This window comes from Lynx rufus, unplaced genomic scaffold, assembly GCF_022079265.1.
Source record: "Lynx rufus isolate CCGP_SWC_20201006 ecotype Redwood Valley unplaced genomic scaffold, mLynRuf1.p SCAF_15, whole genome shotgun sequence".
NCBI lineage: Eukaryota > Metazoa > Chordata > Mammalia > Carnivora > Felidae > Lynx > Lynx rufus.
The window spans coordinates 5,529,196-5,537,990 of NW_025814829.1; the positions used below are offsets into that span (position 1 = coordinate 5,529,196).

General features: G+C 41.5%; 1 non-coding gene across 1 annotated transcript; it reads right to left on the reverse strand.

Annotated features, from left to right (window-relative positions):
* Positions 1–7,601: 7,601 nt before the first annotated feature.
* Positions 7,602–7,704, reverse strand: LOC124510546 (U6 spliceosomal RNA). The gene has a single exon (XR_006961744.1). It is a non-coding gene; the product is annotated as a U6 spliceosomal RNA (small nuclear RNA).
* Positions 7,705–8,795: the final 1,091 nt, after the last annotated feature.

The window sequence follows — 8,795 nt, forward strand, 5'->3', positions numbered from 1 at the left end:
CCCAAGCAGGCTGGATGCTTTCCTACCTCCAGATATTTGTACATGTGATTTTCTCTAGCAAATATGTCCCCCACTTCCTTTACCATCTACAGCAATCCTACATTCTTCCTAAGGTGCCAACCAGATGGTACACCCTCTATGTCATCCTCCCACTCTTCCTCAGAGTTAAATTAATTTCTCCCTCCTCTGGGTGCATATTTCTATTACAGCATATATCCCATTGCATGGTAATTATGGGTCCATTTATCTTCACAGCTAGACTATAAATTCCTCAAGAGCAGAGACTTTATCCCCGAAACACCGGGGGCCGTCAGCACAAACCGTTATACACTGATTTCTAATTAAATACCTTAATGGTATTTAATTATATGGTTAATTATAGATTTTATATAGATAGCCTCGGTTCTAGGGCAGTATTGAAGTTGAGACATACACCCGGGGTAACTTTTTACCCTCTCGACCAGCCCTCAGTCTACCCCAAGAACAACACCTTGTGGATGGTCACGGCTTTGGAAAAACGCTTGCAGAGCCTGGGGGGGATGCACCTGTGCGTTCGTGTCAGAAAGTTAATGCGCAGATGGCACCAGCTCCATGGCAGTGTTGAGGCTGCCCTCTCCCTGAGTCATTATGGGAGAAGGAAATTCTGTTCCACGGTATTCATGATTCAGTTCTATAGAGCCACAATTCTGAGCCTTCACGAAGACCCGACATTTGGTTATGATCAAACAGATGCCAACAAACTACACAGTGCAATTGTTCACCGAATGCAATACTGAAGCGACGATTTTTAAACAACTCATCCGTACGTGATGCCGGACGACTTGTGTTGCGCATCTCCCCCCCTCTGGATAGATCTACATATCCGGTTTCTGAGGCTCTAGATGTGGCGACAAACTCTTAATTTTTTGTAAGGGCAAACTTTTTCAGTTACAAACACGTAAGATCTCCCTGGAAGCAATTGGATAAAGAGCTAGTCTCCCTTTATATGCAGGGGATGCATTCCAAGACCCCCCAGGGGATACTTGAAACCATGGATAGTACTGAACCTTACATATAGTATGTGTTTTTCCTACACACATGTACCTACGATAAGGTTTAATTTACAGATTAGGCACGGTGAAAGATGAACAACAATAACTAATCGTACAACGGAACAGTTATAGCAGTACATTGTAATAAAAGTTATGCGAATGTGGCCCTTCCCTCGCTCAAAATATTATTGTGTTGCCCTTACCCTTTTTCTTGTGGTGACATGGGATGATAGAATGAGATGAGATGAAGTGAGGTGAAGGACGGGTAGCGTTAGGCTACCATTGACCTTCTGTTATCACAGGCATAATCCGCCTCCCGACCGTGGCTGACCACAGGTAACTGAAACCATGGAAAAAGAAACCACAGATAAAGGGGCCGTACTGTAATGGGAAGTACAAGGTGTGGAGAATACTGATCGCTTCTGATTTACCAGTGACCCCAGCGAACATAGCGGAAGGCATGAAACTCCCTTTCTAGTCTCTCCACCTTCACCTCCAGTTCTGTGCACCCCTCTACGCATCCCCACCTCCTCGCTATCTCAGCAGTAACTGAAACCTTCGAGGCCTCGCGGACTCAGGGCTGGGACACAGGATTGCTCAGACAGATTAGTGGTTATGAACGATGAAACCTCAGCTTCGCTTTCAGTCGATTTTCACGGATGACTTCAGGAACCTAAGCCGGACTCTTGGTACTGTCATTATTGGAAGGTGCCTTTCCAGTTGCCAACAACAGGCTTATCAAATAACCCATTACACATAACCCATTTCTAAGGCTGCCATGTTGGATAACTCATGGTGGGGAACCGCATAGGAAAATAAATCCGCATGTCTCTTGCACGGTATACAAGAGGAAGTCTTTCATAATAAGACGTGAGGTAGCTGACTCCTGCGGTGCATTCCTATATGACAGACAGTTGTTCATTTCGGCGCAGTTAGCACTTCTGCCCAGGAACAGATCTTTATATTGCTAATGAGACATCTGATGCATTATTGAGGTTCCCAAAATCTCAGGAAGTCAATGACTTGTTATACAGCTAGATTTGGAGTAACCAGTTCAAGATAAATGACTCTATTTGCTTATCATAGAAGATACGCATCTTCCCAGGGAGACAAATGGTCAATTAAAAAAGAAAGGATGAAGACATCTGGGCATTTGGTTCCCTTTGGGAGCTTATTAACTTCACAAACAAACATGCCTTTTCATTTTCTAAAATTTTTTTTTTCAACGTTTATTTATTCTTGGGACAGAGAGAGACAGAGCATGAACGGGGGAGGGGCAGAGAGAGAGGGAGACACAGAATCGGAAACAGGCTCCAGGCTCTGAGCCATCAGCCCAGAGCCTGACGCGGGGCTCGAACTCACGGACCGTGAGATCGTGACCTGGCTGAAGTCGGACGCTCAACCGACTGCGCCACCCAGGCGCCCCTATGCCTTTTCATTTTCAATTAGCAATAATTTTGAGATAGATTCATCTGATAGAGGACAGCACTAATGGGTTCAGAATCGGTCCCTCTGAGTATTGCATTCTCGGTCAAAGGTTTTCCTAGACATCAAGAGAAAGACTGTCCACAGATTTGGAAGTTACTTACCTTATGGGAGAAGAAGAGATAGGTGGCTAAAACTTCTCCAATCATAATTTTCATAATTGAAGTTGTCTTGCTCAACTTGGTAGGCCCATTGCTTCTTTGACAAGTCTGAAATGTCTAACAAAAAGAAGGAAGAAAAAGGAGAAGAAGGAAGTAGAGAGGAAGCAGAGGGAGAGAAAGGAAGAAGGAAAGAGAAGGGAAAAAAATGGACCACAAATAAAAATGTTTAGCCATAAACTGCTTCGCACTTTTCATCTGGAGAATGTCATGAAATAGCACTGTTCCTCGTTTTTCAGGCTTTCTCTTATTTAAAATATTTCTATGCATTCATAATTTTCTTTTTAATTCTCAGAAAGAGAATCTTGCCTTTGTGACTTATGGTGTTAAGGTCTGGTTAGTCCCAACTCATCCATCATTGGTTATAGAATAGTTGAATACTTCATTAAAAAAAAAAAAATTACGTTCCTTTATTTTTGAGAGGGAGAGACAGAGCGTGAGCAGGGGAGGGGCAGAGAGAGAGGGAGACACAGAATCTGAAGCAGGCTCCAGGCTCTGAGCTGTCAGCCCAGAGCCCGACCCGGGGCTCAAACCCATGAACTGCGAGATCATGACCTGAGCCAAAGTCAGATGTTTAACCGACTGAGCCACCCAAGCACCCCCAGAAACAAAAATTTTTAATTTACATATATAATATATATGTTATATATGTATATTCTAATATGTATCTTATAAATGTGTATATATATATTATATATATTTAATCTTTGCCCATTAGATGCTGAGTGTTTCCATAATTTATGTTATTCATTCCTCACTTACTAGTTGACAGAGTCAGTAAGTGACATAACAAAGATTCAAAGTGAATACTGGCTCCAACCTCGGTCCCCAATCACCAGGAGATATGACCCCTATCAATTGGTTAGTAGTCTATGCATTTTACTAACTCTATCATCTCAACCACATTACCTAATCTCAGAGAGACCAAGTTTTGTCATATGTGACTTGCAGGTGGTAAAAGCTAGTCTATCATATTTTTATGAGGATTCCATAGGATAAAATGGAATAACATCCAACCAGTAGAGGCCACTTAGAAAACTTTAGTCCTCTTCCTTATAAATAAGACATTTGAAATTACGGAGCTTCTTACTTTGCCCCAAGCATCTCCCTCCATCTTGTTTCTCAACGGTTCTACTGAGAAAATAAATAAATAAATAAATAAATAAATAAATAAATAAATAGGAGGTTGCTCTTTATGGCTTCTGAAAACATTCATCTCAGTTCCTTCCACAAATGTGAACTCAAAGGCATGGAGGTAGACTTTGAAGAAAGTGTGCCTCAATTGCATAGCTAAAGCAGGTGGCCCATGACTCTAACTTCTCCAAAAGCCAAGTCATTCCTAAAGTCAGCAGTTCAATCAATGGACCCTGACTCATTGGTGGGTCATAATATTCATTTCCTGGGTTACAACCAGCATTTTCTTAAATACAGTGGAACACAAAGAAAACCAAATAGAATTTGAAATATCAGTTTATTACACACAGATAAGAAAAAGAAAGTAAGTTTTGTTTTGTGTGACTTATTTCGGTTGTCTTTCATCTGTGCACACTACTTTACCATGTAATTGTCACTTCAACTCATCGGTGGTTTCTCGGAGGTAAATGTCACAATCAAGGGGCTCGTAAGGAATTTCTTTTGTAACTGAGGCTAATATAAATTGATAATCTCATATTAACTTGGTTCAGAAGTTGCCTAAATCTTTTTAGCAGTACTGATCCACCTGCGAGGGAGTTTGAGATCCAAAATTAATTTATCAAAGGATTGGAATCCAAAGGTCCTAGAGGATTGATGGCTGGTATAGTTCTTGTCTAATCCATTTAGCTACCTAAGGGTGTGTCCTCGGTCACCTTAAGTCTGAAGAACTCCACCAAAGCTTTCTAGGCCAGAAATAGCTCTACTAGTACAGAACAAGTGAAATGACACCACAAGGAAGCAATTAGTCAAATCGATAGGGTGGGACATCTCTACAGAACACAAATCTGGATATCAGCAACAAGTCTATTGCATAAAATTTACAAAGGAGAAGGAGAGGGAGAAGATGAGCCGTAGAACAAGGGAGCTTTAGGGGTGAAACAACTAATGCAAAGACAGGACCCGGCTTGGATTCTGAACAATAAAAAGGCATGTTGAGGAAATCCGGGGAAAAATAAATATGGACTGGGTATTAGATGATTTTAAGGAACTCTCATTAATTTTGTTTGGTGTGATATTGACATAGAGATTACAATAAAAGGAGAAAGCCCTTATCAGTCAGCAGTGCATACAGAACAGAGAAAAAGACATAACATCTGTACTTGCTTTTAAACCTCTGAGTAAAGAAGATGTGTACATGTGTGAGAAGGATTAGATAATAGAAGATTGGTTGAAAGTTGAAAAGTGTGAAAGTTCAGGATAGATACGCAGAGGTTCGTTACACTATTTGCTCTACGTTCGCATTCATGTAACAATTTCCAAGATAAACAGTTAAGTGTAGTTAGCCCCAGCACAACAGAAACACCAGTGTAAAACTTCAAGACTACAATTTTGTGCTCTCTTGTATAGCCATATACCAGGGGGACCCAAGACGGCATTCACCAGGTTTTGTGCACTGACTTTGAACGCTTTCCAAATGTGATAATCTGGTGCTCGTTATTTTTTTTTTTTTAAATAAAAGATCACATGCGCTGTTAGAAGCATCAAAACTTCATTCTATTCATCTTGGGCACAATATTCCTCCCAGTACTGCTTTTTCCCTTGAAAGAGGAGGAGGGCAGACAGAGGCTGGGGGTGAGAGGTCGGGGAGGAGAAACAACCAGTGAGTTTTCCACTTTCGGGAGAATGGCAAGATCCTTGGGGAGACAGCAAATTGAAATTAAGGCTGTTCCAGGCCGTCTACAGGATATGCCTGCAAATGTAGACATATCTAAATGGTGAAAAAGTCTGTTTGTGCCCATTCATATGAAGTGAATGCCTTGTAATGTGCTCCAGCCCCTGGGAATGGTGGCTGGATTCAGGAGCGGAGGCCGGAAGAATGGGATGGATTTGACATAAGTACTTTTAAGTGCTCTGAAGGCTGGGCTGCTCCCTGTGGTTTAATAGCAAGGTCCACTGGGAGCCACAAGGAAGGAGCCGAGTGAATCCCTACAGCTTTTCGTTTTAAGGATAACAAATCTTAAAACAGGTGTGAGCTCAGAAAGATCCTTTTACTTCTTGTTTTTAGTCTGTTGTGGCCAGCCAGCTCTCTGTGTATCATTATCATTCCACAGAGCGAGGTCTGGGGTGAGGGAAGGGAGGAGAGGTAAGAGAAGCTGAACAAACAAAAATTGCTTCGAGTGACTAATATTCATTAAGTCCACTGGTCATGCGCTATGAAATTTATTAAACTGTGGTTTCCAAGAGAATGTATTAGTGGAGCTAATGAACACAAATAAAAAAGAGGCCTCCAGGAAATGACTTCCTGGGCCTGGATGAGACTGCTGAGTAATGTGACAAGAGATTATAACTTTAAAAGCTCCTATTATAGTCTAGGAGGCTGATTATTGGAAGGGGTTGCCCTCGTAGGGGAGGGAAGATAGGAGGGAGACTAAAAGTCCGACTCCTCTGAAAAAGGGGCCTAATGCTTTGCATTTATATTCATTAAGGAGGGAGGCTGTGTGCTGAAGGCCTCTGAACCCCTGTGCTGCCATCTGGTGGAGAAGGTACTCAAGAGGTCATAGAATACAGACGACAACCGCCATCTTTAAGACGTCAGGAATTTGAAGGTTGGCTTTACTGTTTCCTGAGTAATTAACCACTGTACATAATTTGCTTTAAATACGGTACAGAGAGAGCTCATTCTGCTGTCCTATTCCATCTGGATCTTAGCAATTAACACTGTGTGGCCTTACTCGCAGTACTAGGCTAAATTCTTACCCATCCTAAGGACGTCTGTTTTCATAACATGGTCCAGTTTCTCCAGGCAGAAACCTTGGGATTATCCTTGACTCTCCTCTTTCTCCCACACCTGTCATCCAATCCAACAGCGAACACTGTGGCCTCCCTAGTCACCGTATCCCAGGACTTCTCCTTATCCTGTCACCCTGATTTGAACTGTTGCCGTCTCTCTCCCCACATGCCTGCAAATAGCCTCCAAATGGCGGGCCTTGCCTCCAACCTTGCAGTCCGTAGGCTGTTCTCCACCAGTCACTACGTAAACCGTTAGAACCTGTTAGATCATTTCGCTGCTCTGCTCAAAACCTTCCGTGGCCCGTAAGCTCACTCAGAAGAAAATTTAAAGTCATACAATGTGTTTCAGGCCCTAACCGATCCGGCCCAGCTCCCTCTAACTTCATCTCTTATGCTTTCCACTCACTCAGTCTGGTCCAACCGCACTGGCCTCCTTGCCAGTCCTCAGAAAGGCCACACATCCCTGACTCAGCTCCCTTCGCCTGGAATGCTGTTTGCTCCAGACATTGGCATGGCTCTCTGTCTCCCGTTCTCCCAGGTGTCCTGCCAAAGGTTACCCTATCCAGGAGGCCTTCCACTCCCATTCTACATAAAATAATACCCCTTCCTCTTCCTTCAGCATTTTTATTTCTTTTCTTGGACTTATTTTATTAGCGGCATTTATCACCTCCTAAAATGTTATATATTTATGTGTTTAGGTCCTTATTCTCATCTTCCCCAAATCCCCTTACAATGGAAGTTCCATGGAATTAGGGATTTGGGGGGAATATAGTATACTTAACATAGTTTGGGGTTTTTTTCTTTCCTGGCACTTCAAAAGCTGGCAACGCCAACCTGCTTATAATCATTAAAGACTCTTACTACCTATAAGCTCCGTAGAGGCAGGTATCGTGTCTGACTTAGTCCCCCTCTATTGCCAGTGCTGAGTACTGTGTCTGGTAAATGGTCTACATACAATAAAACTGTGTGGGGTTTTTTGGTAGGTTTGTTAAGCTGTGCCTTAGAAAGTATAGAATGCTTCACAAATTTGCCTGCCATCCTTGCTCAGGGACCATGCCAATCTTCTCTTTATCGTTCCAGTTTTAGTACATGTGCTGCTGAAGCAACCACAAGCAGCTTTTTAGTTAATAGCTTTACGTATTAAATTCACTCATTATAAATATCTGATTCAATGATTTTCCACTCGGATTTTACGGAGTTGTACAACCAATTCCACAATCCAGTTTTAGAATATTCCCCCAAACTCCAAAAAGTACACTCACGTCTATTTGTAGTTTATTCTCACAACACCCTCAGCCCCAGGCAACCAATGATCTGCTTCCGGGCTCTATAAATTTGCCTTTTCTGGAGATTTCATAGATATGGCATCATACATATGTAGTTATTTATGGCCTCTTTAACTCAGTATAATGTGTTTGAGGTTTATTCAAGCTGTAATGTGAATCAGTATGGTTGTTATTTCCTTGTTATTGCTAAATAGTACTGCCTTATATGGATACACCACTTTTAATCCACTCATCACTTGATGGACATTTGAATTGTTTCTACTTTTTGCTGTGAACACTCACATACATACCTTTGTATGAACAGGTTCCACCCACCCCCACCTCCCCCACCCCTGCCCGGAAGAGATTTCTAGCAGGGAAATTGCTGAGTCATATAAAGTCATGTTTAACTTTCTGAAAGCCTACCAGACTGTTTTCCAAAGTGAATGTGCCATTTTATATGCCCATCAGCGACACATGACTGATTGTCAGTATCGTCTGTCCTTCACTTCATAGACATTCTAGTAGATACTCACAAGAATATCATTATGGTTTTCATTTGTTTTTCTCTTAGAGCCAACGGTGTTGAACATTTTTGTTTAATTCAAAGTAATTATTAGCAGTTTTAGTATCTTCATTGGTAAAATGCCTATTTGAATCTTTTACCCACTTTTATATCAGTTTGATTGCCTTCTTGTCATTGAGTCATAAGAGTTCTTTATATATTATAGATTCTGGTACTTCACTAAAACTATGACTTGCAAATATTTTCTTCCTGTCTGTGACGTATCTTTCCATTAGTTTAAAAGCGTCTGTTGTGACACAAACATTTTAAATTTGGATAAAGATTAATTTATCATTTTTTTTTTATGGATCATGCTTTGGGGGTCATATTTACAAATTCTTTGCCTATTCAAGATCACAAAGATTTT